Source organism: Octopus sinensis, linkage group LG2 (genome assembly GCF_006345805.1).
Source record: "Octopus sinensis linkage group LG2, ASM634580v1, whole genome shotgun sequence".
NCBI classification, from domain to species: Eukaryota; Metazoa; Mollusca; class Cephalopoda; order Octopoda; family Octopodidae; genus Octopus; species Octopus sinensis.
Genome location: NC_042998.1, coordinates 206,726,098 through 206,749,016, shown reverse-complemented (window position 1 = coordinate 206,749,016; position 22,919 = coordinate 206,726,098).

The following is a 22,919-nucleotide window of genomic DNA, read 5'->3' as shown; positions in this document are numbered from 1 at the left end:
GCCGTCATCATCACCATCATTATACTCCTCCTACCTTTCCTCCAACTCCTCATCCTGTTCATCATACTCCTCTGACTCATCATCAAATCACCCCACCCCCGCAACACCCCCGCCACCCCCGCAACACCCCCGCCACCCCCGCAACACCCCCGCCACCCCGCCCCACCACCACAACCATCATCATCGTCGTCGTCGTTGTTGCCATCAGGATTTTCACAGCTAGAATTCTATTGATCACAGACCTGTCTGGTTAGGACTGACCTTGGGCTAAACAGCAACATTTAATCAGCAACGAATAAATAAACAAACACACAAATAAATAACACATTGAAAACATTACAATAACCTTCAGACAATAACATATGACCCTCCCTTAGGAATGCTTCCACTCAGCCACTCGCTGCAATAAACATTGACCAAACCTGGTTCAAATTCAGTGTAAAGAATATGGTTTTATGGAGAAACCCAGTTCCAATTTATCATCATCATCATCATCGTTTAATGTCCATTTTCCATGCTGGCATGGGTTGGACGGTTTGACTGGGGACTGGCGAACCAGATGGCCACACCAGTTTCTACAGCTGGATGCCCTTCCTAACGCCAACCACTCCGAGAGTGCAGTGGGTGCTTTTTATGTGCCACCAGCACAGGTGCCAGAGGAGCTGGCATCGACCACGATCAGATGGTGGTTTTTATGCGTCACTGGCACGGAAGCCAGTCAAAGCAGCACTGGCATCAGCCATGTTCGGATGGTGCTTTTTACGTGCCACTGGCACAGGGAGCACAACTACAATTTCCATTTGATTTGATTTTGATATTGATGTTGATATTGATGTGTGTGTGTTGTTGTTGCATTTGTGTGTTTGTGTTTGTCCCCCCCCCACCATCACTTGACGACCAATGTTGGTGTGTTTACATCCCTGTAACTTAGCAGTTTGGCAAAAGATACTGCTAGAATAAGTATTAGGCTTACAACAAATAAGTCCTGGAGTCAATTTGTTTGACTAAAGGCGGTGCTCCAGCATGGCCACAGTCAAATGACTGAAACAAGTTAAAAAAAAAAGAATGAAAAAAATATAGTAAAGATTATTTCCTAACATAATGTCGCAGTTCCGGTTGAGATGAAGGTTAGGTTTATTTAGCCCCAGGAAACATTGTCTCCAGCTGGTTATACAACACAATCAGTGTCCTTATATTTCCGAACAAGGGAATCTAGCACCGTCCCCACTCAGCTCAAAACAATATCTGTGTATCGTGATTTCCGGGTTATTTCCCTTCATCAGCACAGAATAATTGTTCGGCGAATTGTTCCTTTTCCTTCATTTCAGTGTTAACCCAATATTATAACTTTCTCTTTCCATCGTTCCTGGGTCGCCTCCTAATATATACCACCACCCACCTCTCCAAAACACCCACTCTATTTATAGGCCCTCTTCTACAATATTTTCGTCATTTTCACAAACGGTGTCTTTGAGGGAGGCTTCGATGTAGTCTCCCTCATTGCTGCTTTTTAAACTGTATCAATAACATAATAGGTAATATAATGTGATCGAAACCTAAACACTCCTTATTTCTTTACTACCCACAAGGGGCTAAACATAGAGGGGACAAACAAGGACAGACAAACGGATTAAGTCGATTACATCGACCCCCAGTGCGTAACTGGTACTTAATTTATCGACCCCGAAAGGATGAAAGGTAAAGTCAACCTCGGTGGAATTTGAACTCAGAATGTAACAGCAGACGAAATACGGCTACGCATTTCGCCTGCCGTGCTAACGTTTCTGCCAGCTCGCCGCCTAAACACTAAACACTCCTGCACACACACACACGCACACACACAAACACACACAAACACACACATGTACATACCTCACCAACCCAGCTACAGCAACTCTTCCCCAGCTACAGCAACTCTTCCCCAGCTACAGCAACTCTTCCCCAGCTACACATTTCCAGCCAATACAATAAGATGCTTAACAGTTCTTCAACTCTACTCCAAGTACCTGTTAATGTTCACAACATATTCACGCATCAATGAAAACAGTTACTCTTTTACTCTTTTACTTGTTTCAGTCATTTGACTGCGGCCATGCTGGAGCACTGCATTTAATCGAGCAACTCAACACCGGGACTTATTCTTTTGTAAGCCCAGTACTTATTCTTTTGGGAGCTCTTTTGCCGAACCGCTAAGTAACAGGGACATAAACACACCAGCATCGGTTGTCAAGCAATGCTAGAGGGATGAACACACACACACATACATACATATATATATGACAGGCTTCTTTCAGTTTCCGCCTATCAAATCCACTCACAAGGCTTTGGTCGACCCGAGGCTATAGCAGAAGATACTTGCCCAAGGTGCCACGCAGTGGGACTGAATCCGGAACCATGTGGTTGGTTAGCAAGCTACTTACCACACAGCCACTCCTGCACCTATACACACACACACGCACACACACAGTTAAAAACATTTTCACAAACGTCAGAAAAACACAATAAAATAACTTCCATTAATAAACAGAATCAGGGTTTCCAGAACCCCCAGCATAGAAAGTGCAGTGTATATGTATATACGAAGGAGCATCAAGCTCAATGGTAAGAGCATCAAGCTTATGATCGTGAGGTAGTGAGTTCGAATCCTGGACCGGGCTGTGTGTTGTATTCTTGAGCAAGGCACTTTATTTCACGTCACTCCAATTCACTCAGCTGTAGAAATGAATCACAGATTAATGATTGGTGACAAAAGAATAAACAAAATTTTGAAACATTGTTTTTTTTTTTACTTGTTTCAGTCATTGGATTGTGGCCATGCTGGGGCACTCCCTTGAAGAATTTTTAGTTGAATAAATTTACCACAATACCTCTGTTTGTTTGTTTTTTAAGCCAGATATTTATTCTATTGGTCTCCTTAGCTGAACTGCTAAGTGATGGGGATGTAAACAAACCAACATGGGTTGTCATGTCATGGAGGTGTTGGGGGACAAGCACAGGCGCAAAGACACACACACATAGACATAGATATTGTCTTTCATCATTGTTTAACGTCTGCTTTCCGTGCTGGCATGGGTTGGACAGTTTGACTGAGGTCTGGCAAGCCAGGAGGCTGCACCAGGTGCCAAGCTGTATTGGCCCCTTTGCCGTTCCCTTGGATAACATTGGTGGCGTGGAGAGGGGAGGCCGGTATGCATGGGCGACTGCTGGTCTTCCATAAACAATGTTGCCTGGACTTGTACCTCGAAGGGTAGCTTTCTAGGTGCAATCCCATGGTCATTCCTGACCAAAGGGGGTCACCCATCATATATAACATCATCATCATCGTCATTTAACGTCCACTTTCAATGCTGGCATGGGTTGGACGGTTCGACCGGGGATCTGGTAAGCCAGGAGGCTGCACCAGGCCCCAATCTGATTTGGCAATGTTTCTACAGCTGGATGCCCTTCCTAATGCCAACCACTCCAGGAGTGTAGTGGGTACTTTTTATGTGCCACTGGCACGGGAGCCAGTCAGGCAGCACTGACACCAGCCAGGCTCGAATGGTGCTTTTTACATGCCAATGGCACACGTGCTAGTCAGGCGACACCGGCATTGGTCACAACTATGATTTCACTCAGTCCAACAGGCCAAGTATATTTACGTTATATTTTTTACTTGTTCCAGATGTGTTGATTTGAGAAGTCAAAAGATACATTTTCTAGAAATTTTTAAGGGTAGAAACATAAATAACATTTAACTAGTGTAGCTGTGTGGTAAGAATTTTGCTTCAGAACACCACTGTTCTGGGTTCAGTCCCACTGTGTGGCACCTTGGATGTCTTCTACTACAATCTTGGGCTGACCAAAGTCTTGTGAATGGATTATATATATATACACATATATGATGAGCTTCTTTCAGTTTCCATCTACCAAATCCATTCACAAGACTTTGGTCAGCCCAAGATTGTAGTAGAAGACATCCAAGGTGCCACCACACAGTGGGATTGAACCCAGAACAGTGTGGTTCTGAAGCAAAATTCAGAAGGGCATCTAGCTGTAGAAACCTTGCCAGATCAGATTGGAGCCTGGTGCAGCCTCTTGGCTTGCCAATCATCAGTCAAACCGTCCAACCCATGCCAGCACGGAAAGCGGACGTTAAACCATGATGATGATGATGATGACAATATCTATATCTGTGTGTGTGTGTCTTTGTGTCTGTGCTTGTCCCCCAACACCTCCACGACATGACAACCCGTGTTGGTTTGTTTACATCCCCGTCACTTAGCAGTTCAGCTAAGGAGACCAATAGAATAAATAACTGGCTTAAAAAAAAAAACAAGCAGAAGTATTGTGGTAAATTTATTCAACTAAAATTTCTTCAAAGGAGTGCCCCAGCTTGGCCACAATGCAATGACTGAAACAAGTAAAATAAAAATAGATAAAATGTAAAAGAAACAATGTTTCAAACTTTTGTTTATTCTTTTGTCACCAATCATTAATCTGTGAGATTTATGGAAGAATTTGAATGATTTTTGGATTGAAACACAAAATAAAAGACATTTCTGATTTCCTCATTATTTTCCTTTTAATTTTTAATAATTGTTGTTGTTGTTGATGGTGATGTTGTTATTGGTGCCGGCGGAGGTGGTGGTGGTGGAGGTGGTGGTGGCAGCAGTGGTGGTGGTGGTGGTAGCGGTAGTGCTGGTGGTGCCGGCAGAGGTGGTGGTGATGGTGCCGGCGGAGGTGGTGGTGGTGGTGGTAGTGGTGGTGGTAGCGGTAGTGGTGGTGGTGGTAGCAGTGGTGGTGGTGCCGGCGGAGGTGGTGGTGGTAGTGGAGGTGATGGTGACGGTGGTGGTGGTGGTGGAGGTGGTAGTGGCAGTGGTGGTTGTGGTGGCATCGACGATGGTGGTGGTGATGGTAGCAGCGGTGATGATGGCAGTGGTGGTGGTGGTGGTGGTAGTGGTGGTTGTGGTGGCATTGACGATGGTGGTGGTGGTGGTGACGGTAGTGGTGGTGGTGGTGGTGGTGGCAGTGATGTCGTTTGTTATTTCATCTCAATGATTTACATCAGTAATCAGTGACGGGCGTTTACCTGAGTAATTAGGATCGGGGCGTTTGTATTAATAATTAGTGTCGGGCGGCGCTTGTTTTGGTAATTAGTATTCGGCGTTTGTTTCAGTAATTGGCCCATAATTATCTGGTTTAGTCACATGAAAAGATGAAGGGTGGAACCTATGAGTGGTCACTCAACCAGCTAGAAATAACAGCTGAATATCATCCAGATCAGACCCTATTGTCTTACAAACGTAACTGAAGAACCACATTCGTTGATGAGATAGTCCTACATACACAAAAGGAGTGGATGGTCATGGCTAGAACGCCTTTTATCAAAGGTCAGCTCGTTCAGTGCTCATTTTTTTAGCTAAAGAAATTCTGTTCCAACATTGAGGAGTTTCAGTAGTTCCAACCATTTTGTACAGGGGTGTCATCATCATCTCACCACCACCACCACTACCACCATCATCACCATCATCACCATCATCTTCATCATCACCACCACCACCTCCACCGGCACCATCATCACCATCATCATCATCATCATCATCATCATCATCATCACTATCATCATCACTATCATCATCATCATCATCATCATCATCATCATCATCATCATCATCATCAACACCACCACCACCACCACCACCCCACCACCACCACCAAAACCACCAACACCACCACCACCACCACCACCCCTATCATCATCATCATCATCATATCATCATCATCACCATCATCATCATCATCATCATCATCATCATCATCGTCGTCGTCATCGTCATTTAATATCTGTTTTCCATGCTGGCATGGGTTGGACGGTTTGACAGGGGCCCCGTGAGCCCCAGAGTAAAAGCTCTGTTTGTCATCTTTCTACGGCCGGATGACCTTCCTAATTCCAAACTCTCAACAGAGTGTTCTGGGTACTTTTTGCATGCCATGGCCCCTAATGAGGTCACTCAACAGGTTCACAAGACCACAAATGCCAAGGGAAATGGGAGTGATCAGGGTGGAGCTGGGAAGGGATAGAAATTGTTGTGATAAGGTCTTGGGGTGACCCCGCCCCACCAAAGGTCCAACACTGGTAGAAATGAGTGGAACGGAGAAACACACCGGGTGGATGGGTGGATATTGTAAGGGGTGGGGAGTAGTGAGAGATGAGGGAATTGGTGAATGGGGAGGGAGGTGGAGGACAACTGTAAATACAGGATGAGATTCAAGGGTGGATGTAGGGGATGATGGGTAAAGAGTGGAGGGTGACCCTTGACGGGGGAGTAAGAAAACATGTAGATATGTCTACACACACACACACACACACACACAAAGAACTATTCTGCCAATAAATATTTTGGATTCAAGTGGCACCAAGCCCCCCCACCCAAGTCAGTGCCACATAAAATGCTCCTGTGCTGGTGCCACATAAAAAGTACCCACCACACTCTGTACAGGGGTTGGTGTTCGGAAGAGCATCCAGCTGTAGAAACCCGACCAAAACAGATGATAGAGCTCAGCACAGCCCTTTCGCTTGCCAGCACCTTTCAAACTGTCCAACCCATGCCAGCATGGAAAGCGGATTTTTAATGATGATGATGTAGATGATGATGATGATGTACATGATGATGATGATGATGATGATGGTGATGTAGATGATGATGATGATGGTGATGTAGATGATGATGATGATGGTGATGTAGATGATGATGGTGATGTGGATGATGATGATGATGGTGATGATGATGGTGATGATGATGATGTTAAATGATGTAGATGATGATGATTTTCTGGAGAAGTCTGCATCATAAATTGTACATCTTCACCAAGATAGTCTCTACCACTCAACATATTCAATATGTCCAACCACAAACAATCTAGGTGCCTCTGTTTCATCCAATATGCTTGTTTGATTGCTTGCTTTCTTTCTTCGGTGCCTGATCCTGGTGCCACAGTAACAACCAAAGGAAGAAAGTCCAAATATATTTTCAGAATAAATAAACTCAAAAAAAAAAATAATAATAATAATAATAATACAAACCTAACAAAAATATTGTTGCTCTTGTTTGATGAGGTAATTTTGATCCTTCAGCTGAGATATTTTGATATTAAACATGCAACCCAACTCCATACAATGCGTTACATTCTGGGAAAACTTTTGGTTATCAAAAGAATGAAGTCAGTTACAGAAGAAATAACAACAAAATGCTATAGAAATTTCGTTTTGGGATTTAGTTTTCAAGATTCTTTATATGAGTTCGTGTGTTGAAGCATATTCTGTTGTGTCTGGGGAGAGTCATTCTCTTTTAGTTCCTTATTATTTAACACACTCACAGGTAAAATTTCCACTTATTTCTTTTATTTTTATTTTCCTAAAATTTTCGTTGCGTCTTGCAACCTTTTCAATAGTCTTGACTCTGTCCGTTATTTACACTGCGTTCCTTTTTACTTGTTTGTGTGCATGTGTGTGGGTCAGTGTGTCTGTGTGTGTGCCTATACATGCATGCATGTACGTATGTATGTATGTGTGTGTTTGCATGTGTATGTATGTATATATGTGTGTGTATATATGTATATATGTATGTATGTATATATGTGCATAGAAATTGGTTCACACACAATAGTAATTAGCAGCTGAAGATGATCTGAGACATTAATGACTGTTTAAAGGTAGTCAACTGCCTCGTTAATTAATTAGTGACATACATGAATAGATCACTCTTTTACTCTTTTTACTCTTTTACTTGTTTCAGTCATTTGACTGTGGCCATGCTGGAGCACCGCCTTTAGTCGAACAAATCGACCCCAGGACTTATTCTTTGAAAGCCTAGTACTTATTCTATCTGTCTCTTTTGCCGAACTGCTAAGTTACGGGAACGTAAACACACCAGCATCGGTTGTCAAGCGATGTTGGGGAGACAAACACAGACATACAAACATATACACATACACACACACACAAATATATATGACGGGCTTCTTTCAGTTTCCGTCTTCCAAATCCACTTACAAGGCTTTGGTTGGCCTGAGGCTATAGTAGAAGACACTTGGCCAAGGTGCCACGCAGTGTGACTGAACCTGGAACCATGTGGTTGGTAAGTTTGCTGCTGTCCCTCCCTGAAGTGTAATGAGTTAAGAAGAGAAACTCTGTTTCCTGATTTCCTGAAGGCATGTGGCTTCGTGGTTTAAACATTTGGCTCACAGTGGTAAGGTCATGAGTTCGAATCTCATCATTGCATTGTGTCGTTGAGTGAGACATTTTATTTCACTTTTCTCCACTCCACTCAGCTCTCAAAAATTAGTAGGACCCATATTTGAGAGGGACCAACTTTAATAATGAAATCATTGTATACAGTGCTCAGGTGCACCACAACTTGTCAAAAGTGCATATAAAGCATATGCAGTAATGTACAAATGTCTGGGAAGTGAACAGTGTATGAGTCAGATACATGCTTGCGCATGTATGGAGGGGAGAAAGATCAGGTGTAGTGTTGGCGAATCTCAGGAAGCATGGAAGTTTTGAAGGATGCAGTGCTCCGACAACTAACAACTGATGCGGGCAGTTTGTTCCATGCTTCACCAACTCTTAGCATGAAAAAATGTTTCTGAAAGTCATGGGAGCTGTGCTGTTTTCTGACTTGGTAAACATGTCCACGGGTGTTAGACAGGTGGACTTTGAAAAGGTGCTCAGTCACATTCTGTGTCATGCTGAATTTCCCTGAGAACTCCACTTGCACATTGATTTCACAATCAACTGGAACCCTCGTCATAGTAACTGCCAGAATGACATTTCCAATTTTTTTTTTCTATTAAATTGACCTGCTAGAAATAACAGCTAAATCTTCTTCAAATCACCACACCAATGTAAATAAATAAATAAATAAAAGAATACATGTAGTTGCAAATCTAAAAAGACAAGATGATCAAAGCAAGAACACCTTTACATTATTTACACTATTTACATTTGACGGATATTTGTCCTCATCTTGTTTGTTGTTAACACAATGTTTCGGCTGATATACTCTCCAGCCTTCATCAGGTGTTCTGGGGGAATTTCGAACCTGGATTCTCATTCCTAAAGTATTTTTCAATGATGTTGTTGTTGTTGTTGTTGTTGTTGTTGTTGTTGCTGCTGCTGCTGCTGCTGCTGCTGCTGCTGCTGCTGCTGCTGCTGCTGTTGTTGTTGCTGCTGCTGCTGCTGCTGCTGTTGCTGTTGCTGTTGTTGTTGTTCAGGTCACTGCCTGGAATCGAACTCGGAATCTTGGGGTTAGTAGCCTGTGCTCTTAACCAATACGCCACACACCTTTAGTCATAAGTCTACTCAATCAAGGCTGACTCAGGTCAAACACAACAATATTCAAGCACAGGGGTTAGTAAATAAGTGAACCGCAGAGGGTATTCTTTGTAAACTACAGGGGTCGTTGAGCTGTTGAGGGCTTTTAAAGAGTCTTTTTGTGTCCAAGTTTGTTTGACCCTTTAGCCTTCAAATTACTTTATCAAATATAATGCTTAGTTCTTCTCACTGCTTCCAATTAATCAGATTATCTCATAACTTGAAGATTTCAATGATGTGCCAATTTTTTAGAATGAGATTGTAGGGTAGGTGTGAGAGGCCGGATCTGGCCTGTTTGAACATAAAGCAAATAGGACATTTGGGCTGCATGTGGCCAGCTTAAATACTAAGGTCTCATAGGCACATTGAACAATGACAAGCAAAACAATGATATACATATTCATTCTTGTAGTAAAGATTGTTTGCCAACATAACATTGCAGTCCTGGTTTAGGACGAATGTTGCTGTAATTTAGCCCCAGGAGACATCATCTCCAGCTGGCTATACGACATGATCTGTGTCCTTATATTTTCGAACAAGGGAATCTAGCACCCCCACTCAGCTCAAAACAACATCTGTGTATTGCATTTCCCTTCATCAGCACAGAATGATTGTTCAGCTAGAGGTGATGCTGACAAATTCCCATTTGAAATATATAGCTTTCAAAATGACAACTAGTTACTGATTTATAAATTAGAAAAATGCTATCGTCTCCAGCTGGCTATCCGACACGATCTGTGTCCTTATATTTTCGAACAAGGGAATCTAGCACCCCCACTCAGCTCAAAACAATATCTGTGAGCTAAAATTACAGCAACATTCATCCTAAACCAGGACTGCCATGTTATGTTGGCAAACAATCTTTACTACAAAGTACTGTTGCTGAATGGTAATATTCGTTCTTGTTACTTTGTAGCAGATTCAAACATGAACACGCTGACCAATGTTGCATTCCATCAACAGAGAACAACTTCCTTTCTCAGATGAATACATGTTCACAACACTCTTGATTTGTTGAGGTAAGGGGGACTTTGAAACACCCGGTGTTTTGACCTAGTTTTAACTCTTCAGTCAAAGCTACTTTACTGGACCAATGAATCTAACAAGAGTTTTGGCTCTTGTTTATAGGATTCAGCAAATGCCATATTTGCTGATGTCTGTCGACCAATAATAAATTCTCATAAGCCTAGCAAACGGCAAACATCACAGTTATTATATATATATTCATTTTTAATATGCTCAGCAGATTCAGATGTCAATATGCTAATCACAGTTGTATTTTGTCATTGGAGAATAAATAATAAGGAAACTGAGAGCACACGCAAAGAAATTATATTTAGTGGGTTATTAGTTATTAAGTTGTTGTTGGCAGAACACAATGTTAGATATGGCAGCAAGCTGGCAGAATTGTTAGCACATCAGGTGAAATGCTTAGCAGTATTTCATCTGCTGTTATGTTCTGGGTTCAAATTCCGCCAAGGTTGACTTTGTCTTTCGTCCTTTCAGGGTCAATTAAATAAGTACCAGTTACACACTGGGGTCGATGTGATCGACTTAATCTGTTTTTCTGTCCTTGTTTGTCCCCTGTGTTTAGCCCCTTGTGGGTAGTAAACAAATAGGTATTTCGTCTGCCACTACGTTCTGAGTTCAAATTCCACCAAGGTCGACTTTGCCTTTCGCCCTTTCGGGGTCGATTAAATAAGTACCAGTTATGCACTGGGTTCGATGTAATCGACTTAATCCCTTTGTCTGTCCTTGTTTGTCCTCTCTGTGTTTAGCCCCTTGTGGGCAATAAACAAATAAATTTTAGATAAGCTGTATTTAAAGACAAGAACGACCTATGTTGATATTTGAGTTTTCTTATACTTTATTGACCCAGACCCATCAAGCCAATTAAGATCACAGTTGAGGCAGATACCAGTGTCACACATATGGCACTTGTGCCACTGACACATGAAAACATCCATTACACTCTCGGAGTGGTTGGCGTTAGGAAGTGCATCCAACCGTAGAAACCATGCCAAATTAGACTGGGGCTTGGTATTGCCTTTCAGCTTGCCAGCCCTGGTCAAACTGTCCAACCCATGCCAACATGGACAACGGACGCTAAATGATAATGATGATGAAGTGTATATGGTTTGATTTAATGAAATGACATTAATGAGAAAACGAGCATAATAATTAGGGATCTTCTGTAATACAACATGCTAAATGATTATATGAAAGCACAAAGGTGTGGCTGTGTGGTAAGAGGCTTGCTTCTCACCCTTATGGTTTCAGGTTCAACCTCACTGCATGGCAATTTGGGCAAGTGTCTTCTACTATCACCTCAGGCTGATCAAAGCCTTGTGCATGGATTTGATAGGCAGAAACTGAAAGAAGCCTGTCATATATATCAAAAGGATGTGTTATAATACTATTCCACACATACAAAAACAGCCATACCAACAATCCAACATATTCCCATCATCAGCTGCCCCACGGATATCATTATGGTTTCGACACACCTGTGCAGGACCATTCAATCCAACGGCATTAACAGCACTAAAATAAGTGTTGTTTGTTTGTGTATATATATGGTCTCGCATTCACCATGATTGATCACTAACCACTAAACCTTTTTTTATTTTCTCTCCCTGTTTATTTCTGTGTTCCTTTCTGTTGAAGAGCGTAGGCTCGAAACGTAAAAGACTTTGTGCCAGTGGCACGTTAAAAGCACCAACCGTCTGTGGCCGATGCCAGACTCCCCTGGCACCTGTGCCGGTGGCACGTAAAAAGCACCCACTACACTCGCGGAGTGGTTGGCGTTAGGAAGGGCATCCAGCTGTAGAAACACTGCCAGATCAGACAAGAACATATCTTCCTTGTTCCAGCAACAATGAAGAGAAAGAAAGAAAGATGACCGATGGTCATGTGGGAGCCATGTGAGCAAGGGAGGAGGAGTGAGGGAGAGAGAGTGACAGAGTAATAGGAAAGAATAGTAGGAGAAGAGGAGGTAAAAGAATAAGAGAGAGAAAAAGAGAGAAAAACAAAAGGGTAAAAAGATCATATATATGTATGTATGGTATGTATGTATGTATGTGTGCATGTGTATGTATGTGTGTATGTGCATATCTACACTCACACACACACACATATATATGCATCTATATATATAATATATATATAATACATATGTATATATATATATATATATGATATATATAATGTATGTATATATATATATATATATGTATGTATATATATATACATACATATACATATATATATATATATATGTATGTATATATATATACATACATATACATATATATATATATATATATACATATTTATATATATATATATACATATGTATGTATATGTGTAATATATATATATATATATATATATATATTATATATATAATTAATGCATACATATATCAAAATTATTAGCAATACACACACACACATTTACAAATAATTTAAAGGAGGAAAGGGAAGTTGAGGTAGATCGGAAGGGGACAGTACAGGGAGGCAAATCGGAGAGAGAGAGAAATGGTGGTGGTGATGGCGGTGGTGGTGGTGAGTGGTTGGGGCGGGGGTGGGGTGGGGTGGGGGTGTGAATGGTGGTAAATATGTGAATATCAAAAATCTCTCTTTTTCTATCCGGAAGTACAACCTACATTTTAATCAACCTCCAGCTGGAAAGTGCAAGTTACCGACATTCTGCAGAAACGGCCGGCACCGTCTTATCACTGCTGCAGCATTGCAACACACACAAACATGCACACACACGCACTCACACACACTCGCACACACATATATATTGTATATATATATGTGTGCGTGTGCATACATACATACATATATATATATATATATATATATATATATATATAATAATATATATATATATATATTATATATATATGTTAGATATATATATGTTAATATATATACACATTCATATGTAATTATATATATATAATATATACACATTCATATACATAAATGTATGTATGTATGTATCTATCTATCTATCTATCTATCTATATATATATTATATATATATATATATATATATATATATGTATATATATGTATATATATATATGTTATAATATAATATATATATACTAGATATTATATATATATAATATATATATAATATTATATATGTGTGTGTGTGTGTGTGTACACATTCATATGTATATATATGTATATATATATATATATAATGTATATATGTATATGTATATATATATATAAATATAATATATTATATATATATTTATGAATATATATATATGTGTATGTATATATAAATACAATAATATATGAACATATATATATATATATATATGTGTGTGTATGTATATCTATATCTATATCTCTAAATATATATATATATTATATATATATATATATTCTATTATATATATATATATATACACATGTTATATATACATATTCCTATGTACATATGTGTTCTATGTGCCTGAGTTGTGGGTGTATAAACTTGCACACACACACACACATCTCTTGCTATTAATTCTATCATCAAAACTCACAGTCCCATGCCAGCCCCTCGAAAATATCACCACATATACATTATCTTAAAAGCAGTGCCACCATGACACCACCACCACCACCACCACCACCATCACCACCACCACCACCATGACACCACCACCACCACCACCACCACCACCATCACCACCACCACCACCATCACCACCACCACCACCACCATCACCACCACCACCACCACCACCACATCCACCACCACCACCACCACCACCACCGCCACCACCACCACCACCACTACCACCACCACCATTACCACCACTACTACCACAACAACTATAACCACTACAGCTACTACAGCAGAATGCACTACCACTGTCTCCATCACGTCCGTCCAACACCGCTAGCACCACCACCACCCTGACCAATGCTACCACTCTCCTGCTACGATGACCATCCATATATGGCAATCGACACCACTACCTCCACACTACCATCATCAACACTGCTCCCACCATCCCAACCTCGAAGCACCACCATTACACCCACCACAACTTTTAATCTGTCCATACCATTTGTACAATGGTAGCGCTAATGAAACTGCGATGGGGGGAGGGGGGGCATGATGTTTGAGAATTTATCAAATTTCGATTGGAATATCATAAAATATCTATAAACACATCTAATATTTACATTATTTACATTATTTACATTTGACGGATATTTGTCTCCTCTTGTTTGTTGTTAACACAATGTTTCGGCTGATATACCCTCCAGCCTTCTTCAGGGTGTTGGGGAAATTTCCAGCCTGGTTCCTCATTTCTAAGGTATTTTTCGATGTTGTTGTTGTTATTATTATTATTATTATTATTATTATTAGTAGTAGTAGTAGTAGTAGTAGTAGTAGTAGTAGTAGTAGTAGTAATATCATTCAGGTCATTGCCTGGAATCGAACTCGGAATCTTGGGGTTAGTAGCCCGTACTCTTAACCACTACACTATACAGGTCTTAACTACTACGGGAATATCACTAGTGATGTCGACATTATGCTTCCATTCATCTTCCCACATGGCCTCAGACTCAACACGGTGGCCTACATCAAGTGCCTGAAGGAGGTACTATTGCCCTGGGTAAAGAGGGTGGCTGCTGGAATACCCTATGTCTGGCAACAGGACCCTGCACCATGCCACACGAGCAGGAGAACCCAGTCATGGCTGTCAGATAATTTCTGCGACCACATCACCCTTAACATCTGGCCACCTAACTCCCCAGACTGCAAACCCTTTGATTATTATGTGTGGGGCGCAGCTGAGCGAGAGACCAATAAAACTCCTTGTAACACCAAAGATGAACTGAAGGCAAGGATTATGGCAGCATTGACCAACTTAAACAAGGAGACCATCCAGAAGAAGTCGTCTGGAGGCTGTGGCTGAGGCCAATGACGATTTCATTGAATAAATTTAGTCCCTTTAATATTTCAAGATATTTTTATGTAATTTTGGTAAATATATCTGTTAAAATATGATGTCAGTGTTATTTTTCTTTTTGTGTAATTTAAACGACAGTTTATTCACTGCACCCTGTATGTATATATTTATGTGTGCAAGTCTTTGCCCCACAACCATTGCTTGACAACTGATGTTGGCGTGTTCACGTCCCCCATAACTTAGTGGCTCAGCAAAAGAGACCCATAGAATAAGTACTAGGCTTACAAAGAATAAGTCCTGGGGTCAATTTGCTTGACTAAAAAGGCGCTGCTACAGCATGGCCAAAGTCGAATGAGTGAAACAAGTAAAGAATAAAAGAATACACGCACACACACACACACCACACACACACGTATATACATATACATATACATACATACATACATACATACATACATATATAATATATATATATATATACATATTTTATATATATACATATATATAAACGTTTAAATATTTGTTGTGCAAGATTTTTTATGTGAAGTCGTGTGTTGAAACAGATATTGTATATTTCGGAATGGTCATTTTGCCAGTTTAGCCAATAAAAACACACGCATATATATTTGGTGTTACTTTGCTTCAGTGTTATTTATTTTTTACATTAATCTTAATCTTATTCGGCCAGAGTTCTTTCGTCACACTCCTGTGACCGCATCAGTGTCCTTTGTTTTCTTCTTTCTTATTTGTGTCTCTCCTTACTAACCGTCAGCCATTTTGTATTTCTATTGTATGTCTTCATTTGCGCATGCTTATATCTCTATGTGCGTCTATGTTTATTTAGTGTGTGTGTGGGGGGATGCCTGTAATATTTGTATCTTCTGTTTATATATGTTCATGTAATTTGTATTTTGTTTTTGTTGTTGTTTTGTTTATTCTTATTTTGTTCATGTGTTTACATCAACTTATTATTACCATTACATATGCTTGTATGTATGTATGTATGTATAACAACAATACTTGTAATAATAATAATAAATCGAATCGAAAAAAAAAAAAATATATATATATAGTTATTTATTTCTATTTGTTTATTTATCTGTGTATTTATTATGTTTTTGGGATCCTCTATCGTCATATGTTGTGGTGTGTGCTAGTGCTCCATTCTAGTTTTCTATTCAGGCTAGGTTTATTTTCTATTATGTGTATAGCTTCTGTAATTTGTCTGATTGTTGCATCTGTTCTATGTGTGGACAATATTTTAATTTCTATGTTGTTGATTGATCCCCCGTGTTCCTGTTTGGCGTGTTGGTACAGAATCGATGAGCTTTTACCTTCCTTGTTCCACTCTATAGGAACAAATCATGGAATACTATAGAAAGGACAAAAAAGAAAATAGGGAAGGCCAACTCTTGGAACAAGGAAGGTAAAAGCTCATCGATTCTGTACCAACACGCCAAACAGGAACACGGGGGATCAATCAACAACATAGAAATTAAAATATTGTCCACACATAGAACAGATGCAACAATCAGACAAATTACAGAAGCTATACACATAATAGAAAATAAACCTAGCCTGAATAGAAAACTAGAATGGAGCAATAGCACACACCACAACATATGACGAGAGGATCCCAAAAACATAATAAATACACAGATAAATAAACAAATAGAAATAAATAACTATATATATATTTTTTTTTTTTTCGATTCGATTTATTATTATTATTACTAGTATTGTTGTTATACATACATACATACATACAAGCATATGTAATGGTAATAATAAGTTGATGTAAACACATGAACAAAATAAGAATAAAACAAAACAACAACAACAACAACAAAAACAAAATACAAATTACATGAACATATATAAACAGAAGATACAAATATTACAGGCATCCCCCCACACACACTAATAACATAGACGCACATAGAGATATAAGCATGCGCAAATGAAGACATACAATAGAAATACAAAATGGCTGACGGTTAGTAAGGAGAGACACAAATAAGAAAGAAGAAAACAAAGGAACACTGATGCGGTCACAGGAGTGTGACGAAAGAACTCTGGCCGAAATAAGATTAAGATTAATGTAAAAAAAAAATAATAACCTGAAGCAAAGTAACACCAAATATATAGTGCGTGTGTTTTTATGGCTAAACTGGCAAAATGACCATTCCGAAATATAACAACATACATATATATATATATATATATATATATTATATTTACCAGAGTAAGCACATAAATGTGAAACAAGGTGGAAAAAAGAGTACTCAAATACCAGAGGTAGAGTAATATGCTTTATTTAAAAGCAGCAGAAATATAATAAAAGCTGTTACTCAGAGTTTCACGTTTGAGTAACAGCTTTTGTTATATTTCTGCTGCTTTTAAATAAAGTATATATTTATATATGTAGATATAAATGTGTGCTTATATATATATACACACAAACATAAAAAATGCAGCGATGTACACGTGTGTGTTGTATATATAGAAATATATAGAAATACAATAAGAGGCTTCCAAATGGGAAAGCCTTGTGCTAGAAGGAGCAGTAGAAAACTGAAAACTATATATATATATATCATCATCATCATCGTTTAACATCCGTTTTCCATACTAGCATGGGTTGGACGGTTCAACTGGGGTCTGGGAAGCCAGAAGGCTGCGCCAGGACCACATATATATATATATGTATGTATGTATATATATGTGTGTATGTGTGTGTGCGTGTGTGTGTGTGTATTTTGTCTCTTCTTAAACCAAGTGTCCTTTGCCGGGTTGTAGCCAGCCCACTTATGCATGCCTTTCCTTCCTTGGACACGCGAAGTCCTGTTGAGGCAAGTGAAGTCGAAATTGAATTCGAAATTGAACCAATCCTATGACTGGCACCCGGCAGTTGCCAGTGCCGCTGGACTGACTACTGTGCAGGTGGCAAGTAAAGAAACACCGTTTCGACCCTGTGCTTGAGGAGACCTATTGAGTGAAGTACATGAACATCAAAAATCAATGGAAATTGTAGTTGTGATCCCTGTGCCGGTGGCACGTAAAAAGCACCATCCGAACATGGCTGATGCCAGTGCCGCCTTGACTGGCTTCCATGCTGGTGGTACGTAAAAAGCACCAATCCGATCATGACTGTTGCCAGTCTTGCCTGTAACCTGTGCCAGTGGCACATAAAAAGCACCCACTACACTCACGGAGTGGTCAGGGTTAGGAAGGGCATCCAGCTGTAGAAATACTGCCAGATCAGACTGGAGCCTGGTGCAGCCTTCTGGCTACCCAGATCCTGGTTGAACAGTCCAACCCATGCTAGAATGGAAAACGGACATTAAACGCTGATGATGATGATGATATATATATACACACACACACACACATATATATATATATATATATATGCATGTATATATTATATAACTTGGTTTAAGAAGAGACCATCTTTAGATAATCATCCTGTAGTTATGATTTACATCAACATAATAAATACATCAAGACAAGGAACGTATTAATATAATATTTAGAACAGAAATAGAGAAACAGAAACAGAAATAAGAAATATGTGAGGCAAAAATAGACGTGAAAAGGATAAATTAATAGTGATACATCGATTAAAACTCATATCAAATTTAAGATTAAAAATGCTGAATTAAGAATTAAAGATTGTAAGATACGTTGATGGCAGTAAGATATATGATACACGTATACATAAGCATCCGTGTATCTCTCATCTCATCAAATTATTTGAGAGAGTGGTTTCAATCTAGAGTGACTCCCTTCCTGGAAAGAAACAACCTGCTGTTTCCCAACCAGAACGGTTTCCGGAATGGCAGGGACTGCCTTACACAGCCCCTGCATCATTTCGACGATATCGTAAGGGCCTTGGGTGAGGGATCCAATGCGGGTGTCATATATCTTGACTTCAGCAAGGCCTTTGACAAGGTTGACCACAACATCGACTAAAAAGGCGGTGCTCCAGCATGGCCACAGTCAAATGACTGAAACAAGTAAAAGATTAAAAGAATAAAAGATAAAAAATATAAACAGGGATAACAAATATACGGAAGCATCGAGTTAACCTTTATTGCAGTAAATGAACGAAATGGAATTGTCCCCAAATGAGGACAGTGGGTCAACATGGGTTAATGTGCAAGTGACTGAGCACTCTACAGGTATACTCTTTTACTCTTTTACTTGTTTCAGTCATTGACTGTGGCCATGCTGGAGCACTGCCTTTAGTTGAGCAAATCGACCCCAGAACTTATTCTTTGTAAGCCCAGTACTTATTCTATCGGTCTCTTTTTGCCAAACCGCTAAGTGATGGGGACGTAAACACACCAGCATCGGTTGTCAAGCAATGCTAGGGGGACAAACACAGACACACAAACACACACACACATACATATATATATATATATATATATATATATACATATATACGACAGGCTTCTTTCAGTTTCTGTCTACCAAATCCACTCACAAGGCATTGCCGGCCCGGGGCTATAGCAGAAGACACTTGCCCAAGATGCCACGCAGTGGGACTGAACCCGGAACCATGTGGTTGGTTAGCAAGCTACTTACCACACAGCCACTCCTGCGCCTGTTGACCTTTAATGTGTTTCTCATGGAGATTCAACATGGTGCTTTGAAATACAGGTACAACTCATTCGTGGTGGCTGTGTGAAATAAAGTGATGTGCTCAAGGACACGAGGTGTTGCTGGGAATTGAACTCACAACCTTACGATCTTGGGCCAAATGCTTTAACCAGTAAGCCACTCAGCTTCATAAAAAATATGGAAGGACAGTGGGGCCAACAGGTTGTTGCAAAGGAACTGTGTGGCTCCTCTGCAACGAGAACCTAGATCTCCATATTCATAAATGGACCAACGGAGCCGGATGAGCAGCTTCCAAATATTTCATTATATATTGATGTAATGCAAATATAAAAAAGAAAAGACAAAACAAAAGAAAAAAAATAAGTGGTTTAAGACACAGGGCATATTATATCCTTAGATGGACAGTGTCCATACATCAATCATGCAGAGGATGAACGAGTGAGTATTGAGGGAGGGAGTGTGTGTGTGGGGGTGGGTGGGAACTAGTTAGTGTACGGAATATTTTTGAGGATAAAACATATGTTGATTATGTGGATTACCACAGGGGTGATGATGATGATGATGATGATGATGATGGTGGTGATGATGGTGGTGGTGGGGTGGTGGTAGTGATGATGATGATGGTGGTGGTGGTGGTAGCGATGATGATGATGGTGATAATAGTGATGATAGTGATGATGATGATGATGATGGGGATAAGTGGCTGTTGGTGGGGTTGGGGGTTGTTGCGAGCACTGATGAAGAAGAAGGTGGTGGTGGAGGTGATGGTGGTGGTGGTGGTGGTTGTGGTAGAGGTTGAGATGATGATAATGATGATGGTGATGATGATGATGATGATGATGATGATGATGATGATGATGATGATGATGATGATGACAACGATGATGATGATGATGATGTTGACCATGATGGTGTTGTGTGGGTGGCAGTGGTGACGATAGTGATGATGATGATGATGATGATGGTAGCGATGGTGGTAGTAGTGGTCGTGGCATTAGTAGGCGATAGAGCGCTGACGCTGATGATGGTCAGTCTGAGATGCACCATGCCATTTGACTGTAAATGCTAATTTTGTGAAATGAAGGATAATCGAAATCTAATCAACTGGAATGGACAGTAATTCACATTGTTGTCTCCTGCAACACAAAAACCAATCAGCAACCGACATTCTATATACACTATACATATACACACTGTATATATATATATATATATATATTGTATATACATACTTACATATACACACATATATATACATATATATGTGTATATATATATATATATATATATAATATATATATATTATATATATATATATATATATATATATATATATATATATATATATATACATACTTACATATACACACATATATATACATATATATACAGGGTGTGGTGAATGAATTGTTGTCTAAATTACACAAAAATGAAAATAATACTGACATCTCATTTTAAGATATATTTACCAAAATTACATAAAAATATCTTGAAAAACTAAAGAGTAAATTTATTTAATAAAGTCACCATCGGCCTCAACCACAGCCTTCAGACGACTTTGGAATCTCCTGCAACTCTTCTGGATGGTCTCTTTGTTTAAGTTGGTGAATACTGCCATGATCCTTGCCTTCAGTTCATCTTTGGTGTTACAAGGAGTTTTGTTGGTCTTTTGTTCAACTGTGCCCCATGCATAATAATCGAAGGGGTTGCAGTCTGGGGAGTTAGGGAGCTCCCATCTCAATCTAATCTGGCAAAGTTTTATGCCAGTGGCACATAAAAAGCACCATTCAAGCATATATATATATGCTTGTATATATATATATATATATATATATATATATATATATATATATATATATATATAAAAACAAAGTATTAAGGAATGACCCTGAGAGGTCGTTCAACTCACTTGAAAAGAGCAGCCAAACTCAAACCGCAAAAATAGTAGTAATTCTGAAAGCTAAAGGAGAAATAATAACATTTATCCCTTTCAACTTTGTACCCTGCAAGGTTTCAACAATTTTTACGCAATCGAACTTAATTAAATTAAATTAAATCCGTTTGCGATTGGCTTGTTTCATCAGCAAAGTCACCAAAAGAAAAGGAGAACATATACCCACGAGGCGACACCACTGAAGCCCCAAGTGTATATATCCTAATTTTTCAAAATCCAACGTAACCGCGCCAACTACTCAGCAGCAAATATAAACTGCTGATACAATTTCAGAATTAGTCAAAAATTATTAATTTATCAATATAGGGTAGCAAAAAAATTCAAGAAAAATTCAAGAAAAATTTTCTGCAATCAGCGGTCAAGTGAGAAAATAGAAATAGTCACAGACTATATAATATATTCAACAAAATATCAGCAGTTTATATTTGCTGCTGAGTAGTTGGCGCGGTTACGTTGGATTTCGAAAAATTAGGATATATACACTCGGGGCTTCAGTGGTGTCGCCTCGTGGGTATATGTTCTCCTTTTCTTTAGGTGACTTTGCTGATGAAACAAGCCAATCGCAAACGGATTTAATCTAATTTAATTAAGTTCGATTGCGTAAAAATTGTTGAAACCTTGCAGGGTACAAAGTTGAAAGGGATAAATGTTTTTATTTCTCCTTTAGCTTTCAGAATTACTACTATTTTTGTGGTTTGAGTTTGGCTGCTCTTTTCAAGTGAGTTGAAAGACCTGTTAGGGTCATTCCTTAATACTTTGTTGAATATATTATATAGTCTGTGACTATTTCTATTTTCTCACTTGACCGCTGGTTGCAGAAAATTTTTCTTGAATTTTTTTGCTACCCTATATTGATAAATTAATAATATATACTAGCATATATACCTGTATGCATGTAGGATATTAGAGCTAGAAGCTATGGAAGCTGCTGTCAAAAAGTGTAAATCATTCAATAAGATCCACAGCATGGATAATGGACGTTAAATAATGACGATGATGATGATGATGAAGATGATGATGATAAATATAGACACAGAGTG